This window comes from Conger conger, chromosome 17 (genome assembly GCF_963514075.1).
Source record: "Conger conger chromosome 17, fConCon1.1, whole genome shotgun sequence".
Taxonomy (NCBI): domain Eukaryota; kingdom Metazoa; phylum Chordata; class Actinopteri; order Anguilliformes; family Congridae; genus Conger; species Conger conger.
In genome coordinates this window covers 24,946,842-24,959,317 of record NC_083776.1, presented here as the reverse complement: position 1 = coordinate 24,959,317, position 12,476 = coordinate 24,946,842, and positions in this window count along the sequence as shown.

Sequence of the window (12,476 nt, the reverse complement as noted above, 5' to 3'; positions counted from 1 at the left end):
GGAAGGCTGCTGTTGAATGCCCATTTTCAGCACGCTAAGTGCTTACTTTAAGCCATGGACTGTTTCCAAGGCCCCAATTCACTGCTGACCAAAAGGAAACCACAAATGCTGCATAACACATATCCATTGCCCCTGCTAGAAACCATTGTTTCCACACATGAAGAGAATTCCCCCAAACTAAGCCATTAAAATGGCTAGGCTTCTTTAATGAGCAACAGTTGGAGCATATATCTGTCCCGGTTAATGCCCCCTCTCACAATGCACTTGGAGAATAAAGAAGATGAATCCACACAGTTGCCCAAAGGATAAAAAATTCTGTTTCTTAAGGGCGCGGCAGTGGCAGCTGAAATAATTCTATTCCTTCTACATGTGTCTTGGTTGTGGTTTTAATATCCAAAATGCAACTATATATCTCAGTCACACATGATTTCAATGGAGGAAGGACGGATGATAGGCCGAGTGTTACATTTCACTACACTTACCATGAAGTATTTTCCCCAACAATAGGTTTGGCTGGATTTCTCTGCTAACTCAAATTAAGAGCTTAGACTGGTGGAGGTTGTTTGTGTGCAGTGTCTTGTACAGCATGTGTGTTTTTTTTTTAATAAGGCTCAGCAAAACAGAAGCAGGACAACATAGTAAAACAGGACATTTTTAAAATGTAAACCCTACCTCACCGACTCAAACTGAATCAGAATGTCCGAACTTAACTGGTATTTTATGACGGTAAGTAGAGCAATTCATGTTGGGAAATATTGTATACGAACAGTTTCTCTGACACACTTCACAAGCTGCTGCAGGGGTTATTACCTCAATGACAAATGTTCTGTCACTTCTTAATAGGATGTTCCACAGCAAGGACCTTTTGTAATGCAGCCAGGGTGCAGCAAACTGCATGACATGATAGGAGATAGAAAAAAGAAAGACATACATTTTAAATTAATGTCAATTACTGAGAGATTAAGGTAAATGGAAGCTATAGGTTACACTTCTTTAATCCTGGGGTTTCCTCATTCAATTAATTGGGTCTCCGAAAAAATCTATTTTTCACAATTTATGTTTATCTTTTATGTACCAAGCTGAAACTATGTTGAAGACGGTGGTACCTCATTACTTCCAGAAACGAACAGGATACGCTGCAATTTCCATCGATGATTTTTATAAATAGTCAGATTATATAGGTAGGAAACAGTAGCCATCGTTTTACGTAGAAGGCGACGACCCGTTCACATACCACCGATATTTACTACGACATGTATATTTACTTTAGCACGTTGATCCATTAATATTACAAGCATGTGGCAACTGAACTTTCTGCTTTCGCAATGACATGTTAGACGTGTGCTGTTACATTTATAGGCCATATTCTTAGAATTATGTATCCTGGTTTTACGAAAATGTTTCCAACAATTTCGCCGCAGCAGGTTTCCAGCATTTCAAATCTTCACATTAGGACCACAATCAAGCGCTGCGAAAGAGAATGAATGTCAAACACATTATATTCAACGCTTCAGCGCCGACTAGTGGATTTCCTGGTAAATTGCCATTTCCGTCGCTTTTTAATGGTTACAGCCTATTGCTGAAACGCACAAAGCACTATACAGTATATAGCAAGTTTCACATGGTTTCACGATATGATAACAATTTCTAAGAAAATCAAAAGAGAAAGCAAGAACTTTCAAAAAATAAAATGAAAGTAGGAGAAGTTATGGGATTTACATTACACTGCTGAAAATAAGCATTGATGAAGATGGCTATGCTTGTGAAGAGCATTCTGCAAACAGTTGATCTATCAGTTTGGCCATCACATTACCAGCATGACTAAACGGGTCTATCAGAACTGATTTTTTCATTATCAGCTTGACCAAGCATTATATACAGCACTGCCCAGGTTGAACCAGCAGTAGACCTGTATTAACCAGCTTGGACCTGATGCCTGATATATTTAATAGTAAATAACTCATGTGAAAGGCCAACACAACACACTCTCTGTGTCATGCTTTCTGAAATCCTGAGGAAGTTTTTGTTCTTTTTCTATTTCTTCCGAATAGACTCTGATCTTCCCTGAAATATAGAAGGATAAGCAAAGCTGCACAGATAGTAATGAAAGAAAAACCGTCATTTAAAATAATTTTCTTATTTTTAATATTTTGTAATATTTTAAATTCAGTATACAGCCTTCTTTCCCCATCTTTATGAAAGGTGTGAATAATTGTGAAGGGCACCATTAGGGGTCTATAATACATCCAGTCTGCGTAATTAAGAAATTAAGAGCGGAGGTTGGAGCAAGCCCCAGAATACACTCTGGCCTTCCTGGAATTGAGTTTGACATCCTGCTCTACGACCTCTAGTCTGGCAATTCCAATCCCATTATCACTATTCTGTAAGGTCACGTCTGATGAGCTCCTAGCCCAGATCTGATCTCCCAGTTTGAGCAACAATCTGATCTTTTGCTTTTGATAATAGACCTATCATGTTCCATCTGGATGAGTCTGATGATTATTCTATGGTGTGACACCGTTAGGTCTTCCATCTTTCTCAAACAATTTCCCAAAATACAAAAACTGTCACGTTTCATGCTTGTCATGTCATGTTTTATGTTTAGTTACGTTATTGTCATGTATTATGTTAGTCTTGTCATGTCACATTATGTAGTTTATTCATGTCACAGTTCCAAACTTATGTTATGTCACGATTTATGTTTGTTTCATGTTATGTGGTTCTGTTCATTGTTTAGCATACACCTTTTCGTGTCTTTCTGCAAACCTTGCATTCCTGCTTTCTCTCTCTCCCTTTCTGCCACTCACACCCTAATTGTTTCAATTTCCCTTGTCTTCTTACTAATCTACTAACTTTAGATCAGGATTGGGTAATACTAACATTCTAACCATGTGTTCATGTTACCTTACGTTTCTTGTGCATGTCATTTACTAATTTACTAACGCTAGGGCAGGATAGGTTTATTACTAATGATTACTAATAACCTCGTTATCTTGTCAATCCTCAACACCTGATTTCCATTCCCATGCTGCTCTCAAGCTAATTGTCTACACCTGTCTACAGCTGCATATAAAGCTCAGTTTCATGTCATGTCTTTGCAAAATTGTTGCCCCCGTTTGTCAGTGCACCTCTTTAGCATTTTTGTGAAGCCAGTGTCTACCTGTTACGATCCAAGCCTGTTTATTGACCAAAGATTATTGACTTCCGTTTTGTTGACCATTGCCTGCCTGTACCATGACTTTGCCTGCTGTCTTTGTGCTTTTGCCCCGCGGAGCAGACTTCGGTCTTGACTCTTGTGCCGTCATCGACCCTGAGCCTGCCTACCATCCGCCTGTACTTCTGCCCTGCTGACAGCTTTCCTGGCTACGGGAATTTTTGCATGGTGTACCAATTACGAGACTGCCTTCTCCCTTGGTACTGCACTTTGGTTTTGGCTGGATTTTATGTGTACGAACATTGCTTGTTTTTTGACTACGCTCTCTGGAAGTAACTTTTGTAATAGGTACTGGAAGATATGCAAAGTGCACTGCAGGTCATTCCAGATAAGGACTGCTCCAGGGATAAATAATGCACTGTATGAAATTCCAATTGGTCCATAGACAAGAGGTTGCAGCTCTGGAAAGCAACTATCCTTATTCTCTCATGTAACCATGGGCTTATGTTGGTCAGGTCATGTTTTATTTTACAGTAGTGCCCCCTACATTCTCCTTAGTGGTTTATTTCACTTGAGAGATATGCATGTCCATTTGCTACTAGCTCTCCTGTAGTATGCTGTGGTGCTTGAAAAGTGTGGAAAATTGTTTCTTGTTTGTAAAACAGTGTACTGTATACTGTAAATGCATTCAGTTGTAGTGCTCTCTGTGGGACTGGTGCTACTGTTTGGAGCATAGAATAAAAAATAATGGTGATTCAGAGATAATGAGAGAAGAACCAGGCGAAATACAACAAGTATGACATGAACCCTTCTAGTGACCATAGAACAGCAGCAATATTACAACATAATACAAATAATGATCCACCTCATCCATACATATTTGCAACACCCGCTCTTATTTTACAAAGCATTTAATAAGGCACAATGAGGGGTGGTTAGATGACCAAATTGAGAACTAAGACCATGGAGTTAAGCTCATTCAAAAACCAGTTTCAAAAGGTGCTGTGGGATCACAAGTGAACTAGGAACTTACATTTCATCCAACAAACAAGTATAATTAACATTCTATGCATGGGCGATTTTTGTTTCAGATTTTAATCAACTCTTGTCATTTAAGAATAATGAGGAATATCTCCTACAAACATGATTTATCACTGCTGTTGCACCGAGTCAAATTTGCACCATTCACATGCCACAGATACTCAGTCCTTCTAGTCCAGAGCTACAGAAGCAAATCTTCATTTATTTCTAGCTGTGTACTGAACATACTGGATGCTTTTCCAAATAAATAATTTAAAATAATATTATTCAAAATACTAAAACAATAGATTCATATCAAAATTAAACATCTTCACCAATATCCAAAACAGCTGTCGAATAACGCAGATTTCCAAAATATTGCAACATGGGATTCACTGTGATAAAAGTTTATTAAAGTGTCCAAATCAGCCTTCTAACTACGGTGTCCTCAAAGTATACAGTCTCCAAAGCATACTGCGTATGATGTAATTTACAGTCCAATCCAGTGCAGGGAGACAGTAAGTTGCAATTTAGTACAGAGCCCTGTGGGGCTGAGGTGCAGGGACAGACCTCCTCCAGGTGACCTGGTAGGAGCTACCAAGACAAACCAAACCAGTGCTGTCCCAAAAATGCCCATCTCAGCCAGGGTGGAAATCAGGACTTGGTGGCTGGCTGTGTTGAATGCTGCAGACGGGTCAAGAAGGATCAGGACAGAAGAGAGGGGTGAGGCTCCTTCACAGCCAGGAGAGCAGTCTCTGCCAAGTGCCCGGATTGGAAACCAGACTGGTGAAGGTCGAGCAGGTTGTGCCATTAAGATGAAAATAGTGAAGTACAACAAATATAACCAATATAAAATTATGGGATATGGCACCAAATCAAGAAAAAAAATGTCTTAGACCGAAATATTAAAGAGGTCACTGTATATACTTCAATCTTTAATTTCATTTTAATGGATGTATTGTAGTTAGGCATGTCGGCATCAATTAAGGCAGGAATGAATTAAAATGGTTGTGTCGTTGCATCTTTAGCAAGCAACTCCAAGATAGCGCAGTCCTGTCACCTCTGATCCATCCATTTATACTGCAGCATGCTGCTGTCCTGCAGATGTCTACACAGCACTGCGCTGATCAGAAAAAGATTCTGTTTATAGTCCTTAAATTCGGGTTTCAGAATATACCGTTGACGGCCTAACACTCTGTACCAAAACATTGTATAATTATATAATTATACGATAATTCAGGCTCATTGGTTGAAAATTGGTTCTAATTTCCACAGCAAATGGCGTCAGTGTGTTTATGGAGAAGGGGGAGAGATAAACAGTGTTATGGTTTGAAGGTGTTTGTTGCTGCTATGCCTCTCTTGACCGTAAGAAGCCCAAAATTACTGATTGTACCCTTAAATAGGACCATTATTTATTTGACAGGAAGTTAAAATAATGACTCCAGTCCTGAATATTAACCAGCCATTTTAACAAATAGAAAACAAAAATGCCAGACCTGCCAGATTCATTATTTTCTGAAGTCGGACAAAATTAAAGGATTACAATTATAATGAATGGTCTTTGCTATGCCAGTGTAGGGAAGACTGGGGCCTATTGTCACATGCATATTCACTCTCTTACATTTCTTGGGTGCAACACATCTCAATGGAAGAAACAACATAACCAAATTAAAGAATGAAGTCTCAGGCACATGTATTCCTTTTTATAGCAGTTAAGTAGGGTGCACACTTGTGACAACTTGCCCCATCAGTGGGTAAGTTGTCATACTGTTTTTTTAATTTTTTTAACAAAACTAAATATGTGGCAGTTGTTGTCTACTGTATATGTGACTAATCTAGAGTGGGCTCTGACTGGCTATGCACAAAAGATAGAGTTTGTATTAGATTTATATTACTGATGACTGAGATGAATTCAAAATGCTGAACATGTGAAAAATACTGTACTTTATGAATTTCAATGGAACCAACCAAAATGAAACATTAATTCAATAAAAAATTGATTTCACCAAAATCAAGGTTCCATAATTATTGGCACCCCTGCTTTAGTACTTTGTGCCTCCACCTCTGGCAAGGATAACAGCATGGAGTATTTTCCTGTAAAGGTTAAGGGACACATTTGGAGGGATTTTGGAGCATTCCTTTATGCAGATCCTTGCAAGATCCTTGCAAGATCCTTGACATGACCCAAAGTCTCAGCCTTGTGGTAGAGGCAACCGGATTGTCTGCCAAAATTGCCTGATAGTTGGTGGAATCCATTACACCATTGATTTTAACCCCTGGCCTCTGGAATTAAACAACCCCAAAAGACCACCAAATTTCACTGTGGGTATGATGCACATCTGCTTTTATGCCTCTATTTCATCGCCAAATAACATTATAAAAGCTTGTAACCACTTGTACCACAAAACGTGTTATCTGATATGTTTCATACTGTAATCAAGACTATTTTGCTGTATTTGTGAGGTTGGGGGTGACGGAGAGCCAGTTGCGACTAGAGGGAGAACCCTTCGAAAAGCGCGCATGCGAATGTGTTCGCCACTAATTTCCCCCTTAACAAAACGTAACTAAAATACTTCCCTTGTCCCAAGACAGAGGGAGGAACAAAAACAAACCCGAAGGCATTGTTTTTGAGTAATAAACAGAAATAAAGCCCAAAAACTGGCTGAGGAGAAAATAAAACAGCCCTTACAAAACAGGGCGAAATACCAAACCAAGCTTAGTGCTTGCAAACCCTCAGTGATAGTAGTAGACTGAGGAAAACCCGAAAAGAAAATACAACCTAGAGTAAAAATGCTAGGCACGATAAAATAAAACCCACGAGACGCAGCTCGGGAAGAAAAGACGAACAAAAATACAAGTACCGGGGACACCGTCCCTCTACCCACGACTCACACGAGTCTAAATAAAAAAAAACACAGAACCTTAAAGGAAGGCGCCAGTGAAATATAGCGACAGACTGCACGCCAACCTTACCCGTAATCGAATTACAAGACCACCAGCACAATACCTGACTTTCAGTATGGAGTCTACCCTGTGCTTTTACCGGCTTGGTACAAGAGCGAACAGTTGATACTCAAGCACTGAAGGGTAGTCAGGACTGGGCTTAAATAGATCCTCAGCCCTCAGGTGGTGACCAGGGGTATGACCTCCCACCCTGACAGGACCCCCCCACTAAGGAGCAGCCCCAGACGCTCCTTCCGCCCCTCGCCTGCGAAACTCCTGGATCAACTCAGGATCCAGAATGTTCCTTGAGGGGACCCAACATCGTTCCTCAGGGCCAAACCCCTCCCAGTCTATGAGATACTGTTGTAGGCCCCTGCCTACACGACACTCCGCCAGGATGCGCCGCACGGTGTAGACCGCCCCCCCATCAATAAGGCGTGGAGGTGGTGGTGGAACCTTCGCAGCGGCCAACACACTAGTCAACACCGGTTTAAGGTGAGAGACGTGGAATGTAGGATGGATTCTCATAGACCGGGGCAGTTGCAGGCGTACCGTAACGGGATTGATTTTCTTGGTTATATTGAATGGCCCTATGAAACGCGGTGCGAGCTTACGCGACTCCACCCGCAGAGGGAGATCCCGCATGGACAGCCACACACGTTGTCCCACCCTGTAGCAGGGCGCCGACTGGCGGCGTCTGTTGGCCCACCTTTTTTGATTGGCAGCCGCCCTTATGACAGCAGCCCGCACCTTGCCCCACATGGCCCGGCACCGCCGAACAAAGGCTTCTGCTGATGGCACTTCGTTCCCTCTTTCCGGGAACAGTGGCGAGGGGTAATCGAATTGCACCTTGAACGGCGAGAGCCCTGTGGAGGCGTTCTGCAGTGAATTGTGGGCATACTCTGCCCACGTGAGTTGACGACTCCATGACATGGGGTTGTCAACCGCCAGACACCGTAGCGTGTTTTCTAGGGTCTGGTTGGTGCGTTCTGTCTGCCCGTTAGTCTCAGGGTGAAAGCCTGAGGACAGACTAGCCGAAGTACCCAGCAGGAAACAGAACGCCCGCCAGAACCGGGATGCGAACTGAGGACCACGATCCGATACCACATCCTGAGGCAACCCGTGCAACCGGAACACGTGGTCAACCACCAACCGTGAGGTCTCCACTGCCGATGGTTATTTGGGCAGTGCCACAAAGTGGGCCGCCTTGGAAAACCGATCCACCACCACTAAAATGACCGTTTTCCCCTTATCCGGATCTTGCCGTCGTGCTCTCCACACTGCTGATTCAACCCCCCAAATGACTGGCGCCACGATCCGAACCCCAGAAAGAATGGGTTCCGGATTGTCTTCCCGGTCAGTTTTATCATAAACCCGGGAGAGAGAGTCTGGCTTGATGTTCTTAGAACCTGGCCGGTATGTTACCGTAAAAGAGAAACGCGCAAAAAATAGTGCCTAGCGGGCCTGACGGGAATTGCGCGTTTTAGCGGTCTGGATGTACTCCAGGTTCTTGTGGTCCATCCACACTGTGAACGGATGTTCTGCCCCCTCAAGCCAGTGCTGCCAGCAGTTCTCGATCCCCAACGTCGTAGTTTCTCTCAGCCTGAGATAGCGACTGAGAGAAAAACGTGCAGGGGTGCACTTTTTGATCTTGGGGAGACCGTTGTGAAATAATAGCCCCCACCCCCAATTCGGAAGCATCAACCTCCACAATAAACGGCAGAGACGGGTTCGGGGTAATAAGAATGGGTTCAGAACAGAACCTCTTCTTTAACTCCGCGAACGCCGCCTCAGCCTGAGGGGTCCAAACGAAAAGCGTAGGGGCTTTCTTTCGGGTGAGCGCAGTGAAGGGCGCGACTACTGTACTGAAATTCCGGATGAACCGGCGATAAAAATTGGCAAACCCTAGGAATCTCTGTACCTGCTTCACTGACTCCGGGGTTGACTCGCGTGAAACACGCACTTTTCTGCCTTCACAAAAAGGCGAGCTTCTAATAGGCGTGTCAGTACCTTCTTAACATGCTGAATGTGTTCCGAGAGTGTGGCGGAGAAGATCAGAATATCGTCAAAATAGACGAAAACAAATCTCTCCAGCATGTCCCGAAGCACATCATTAATGAGCGCCTGAAACACTGTGAGGGCGTTAGTGAGGCCAAACGGCATAACCAGGTATTCGTAATGACCAGAGTGTGTATTGAAGGCTGTTTTCCATTCATCGCCTTCCCGTATCCGTACCAAATTGTACGCATTACGGAGGTCTAATTTGGTGAAGACTGACGCTGTTTGCAGGCGCTCAAATGCTGAGTTCATCAATGGCAGGGGTACCTATACGGTGATCGCATTCAGACATCTGTAATCGATGCAGGGCCTTAGACTCCCGTCCTTTTTTTTAACAAAAAAGGAATCCCGCCCGTGCCGGTGATGATGCCGGTCGGATGAACCCGTTGGCTAGGGCATCTTGAATGTATTCTTTCATAGCCCTTCTCTCAGGTACTGACAACGAATAGAGCGCACCCCGGGGCGGAACTGTACCAGGATGCCACTCTATAGCACAGTTGTATGAACGGTGGGGAGGTAACACGGTTGCCCGTTGTTTACTAAAAACCTCTGCCAGGTCACTATACGACTGCGGGACATTAGATGGCAGCGGGAACGCCCCCACCATCCGATCCTCCCTCCCACTGATAGTGATTTGTCCTAGGCTATCGAGATCCCTGTCTGTGACGTCACTACCCTCTCCCTTGTCTATAGGGAGGCTCCAGTCACAGACATGCTCCCTTCCGACTCCTCCTCCTCGGGTACCCTAACCCCAGGGTTTAGGAGCTCACTAGAGCTCACTAGACTCACTAGACCTATGTCAGTATCAGCGGGAGGGGTCGGGGAATCATTCCCATGGTCGGTGTGAGCGGCGCACTGCGGACCCCACCAAGACACCGGATTACTATGGCTACCCCAGTTAATGTGAGGCTGGTGTTTCATAAGCCAGACGTGTCCTAAAACTATCGGATATGCCGGGGATTCCACCACATAAAAATGTATGCGCTCCCAGTGCCCCTGGAACGGGATTCGCATAACCACCCGCTCTGTCCGCTGGCAAACCACCCCGGTCCCCAAGGGACGCCCGTCTAGTGCAGTGATCGACTGGGGTTGCGGCATAGAACAAAACGGCAGTCCCTTCCCTTTAGCCCACTGCTGGTCAATGAAATTATCCACCGCCCCAGAGTCTATAAAGGCTTCTGCCCCAACGGCGGCTCCTCTCCAAATTAACTCAATTCGTATAGTGGTGCGAAAGCTAATACCCTTGAGCGGTCCCACTAGTGACTTTCGCTCCACTAGTGGGACTGCTCTTTTGCTTTTAAGTCAGGACAGTCTCTGCAAAAATTCCCTGGCCGATGACAAATAAAACACAACCCCTCTCTCCCGGGTCGTTTACGGGCACGCGCCAGAGTAGTAACCCCCCAGTTGCATCGGCTCCTCCCCTCTGTGTGTCTCCCGGCTCCCCTCAGCCCTTATAGTTCTATCTGGGGGAGGCAGGCTGGGCCAATTGACTCTGCCCTGACGACCGGCCTTCTCTCTTATCTCGTTCCCGCACCCGGTTATCAATGCGAATGGCGGTGGAAATGAGTGCCCCTAAAGTCTCTGGGGGTTCCAGGGTAGCGAAAACATCCCTAACGGGGTCGGATAGTGCACCCGTAAACAGAGTTATCAGAGGGTCGTCAGCCCACCCCGTCTCCCTGGCCAGAGCTTGAAATGCCACAGAGAATTCGGCCACGCTCTGACTTCCCTGCCTCATTTGTGTTAGGCGGGCCGCGGCCTCTTTACCCTGTAATGTTGTGATCAAAATCTCTGGTAATTTCTTGGATGAGGGACTGAGAATCACTCATAACGGGGGACTGGGCGCAGATCAGGGGTTCTGCCCAGGCCAGGGCGGTGCCGGTCAGTAATGATAAAATAAATGCTACCCGCGAGTTCTCAGTCGAGAACCGAGAAGGCTGGGCTTTAAAAAATATCAGGCACTGCAACAGAAAACCCCTACATTTTCCCGCCTCCCCTCCGTACCGTAGCGGCAACTGTAACTTGGGCTCCCTGATCATAGGTGTGGTAAGCGAGGAAGAGGGAGCTGCAAGTTGGGTAGGAGCGGGAGGTGGTCGATGGTCTGGAGATGACTCTTGTACCTGCGCTGAGCGAAACTCACTCGCTAGTTGTCGAAAACTGTCGGCAAGACCTAGCAGCACGTCCTGCTGCCTACTTAACTGGGCCAGAATTTCTGCAGCATGATGGCAGATGCTGGAAGGCCAGCCAGCAGAGAATTGCAATAGTCCAGGCGGGACGGGACCATTGCTTGTACAAGGAACTGAGTGGAGTAGGTGGTGAGAAAGGGTCGGATTCTCCGGATGTTGTACAGGAAGAACCTGCACGCCCGGGTCACTGTAGCGATGTTCTCGGAGAAGGATAGTCTGTTGTCCATCACCACTCCAAGGTTTCTTGCACTAGGGGATGAGATAACGGGGCCAAGGGATCTTGTGTAGATGGAGAAGAGGAGGGGTCCGAGGACTGAGCCCTGGGGGACTCCTGTAACAAGGGGGCGAGGGGTTGACACTCCTCCAGCCCAGACACCTGGGAGGACCGGCCAGAGAGATAAGATTTGATCCACTCTAAGGCTGTGCCACAGATCCCTGTAGATGCCAGGGAGGCTAAGAGGATGGAGTGATTGACCGCGTCGAACGCCACAGAGAGGTCAAGAAGGATCAGGACAGAGGAGAGAGAGGTTGCTCGTGCAGCCTGAAGGGACTCATTGACAGAGAGGAGTGCAGTCTCTGTCGAGTGGCCAGGTCTGAAGCCGGACTGGTGGGGGTCCAGCAGGTTATTCTGTGAGAGGAAGGAAGAGAGTTGGTTGGAGGCGGCTCGTTCAATGGATTTGGACAGAAAAGGAAGGAGAGATACCGGACGGTAGTTTTGAATGGGGGGTCGAGAGTGGGTTTCTTTAGGAGCGGGGTGATGTAGGCGCTCTTGAATGATGAGGGAAAGCAGCCAAAGGACAGAGAGGAGTTAACAAGGGAGGTGACAAACGGGATGTCAGGTGTGATTGCCTCAAGGAGGTTTGAGGGGATGGGGTCCAGGGCACAAGTAGTAGGGCGGTGGGAGAGCAGGAGGTGAGACACATCAGCATCTGTAAGGGGACAGAAAGAGGAGAAACAGGGGGCAGACACACTTGTTTAAAAGCGCCATACAAATAACTAAAAATAAATGTATATATGTTCACTCATGTTAAGTCACTTACAGAATATTTGAACATATCGAAAACACCTACATTAAATACTTTTTTAGGATGGCTGAAAGCAATTTTAGCAAGATATCT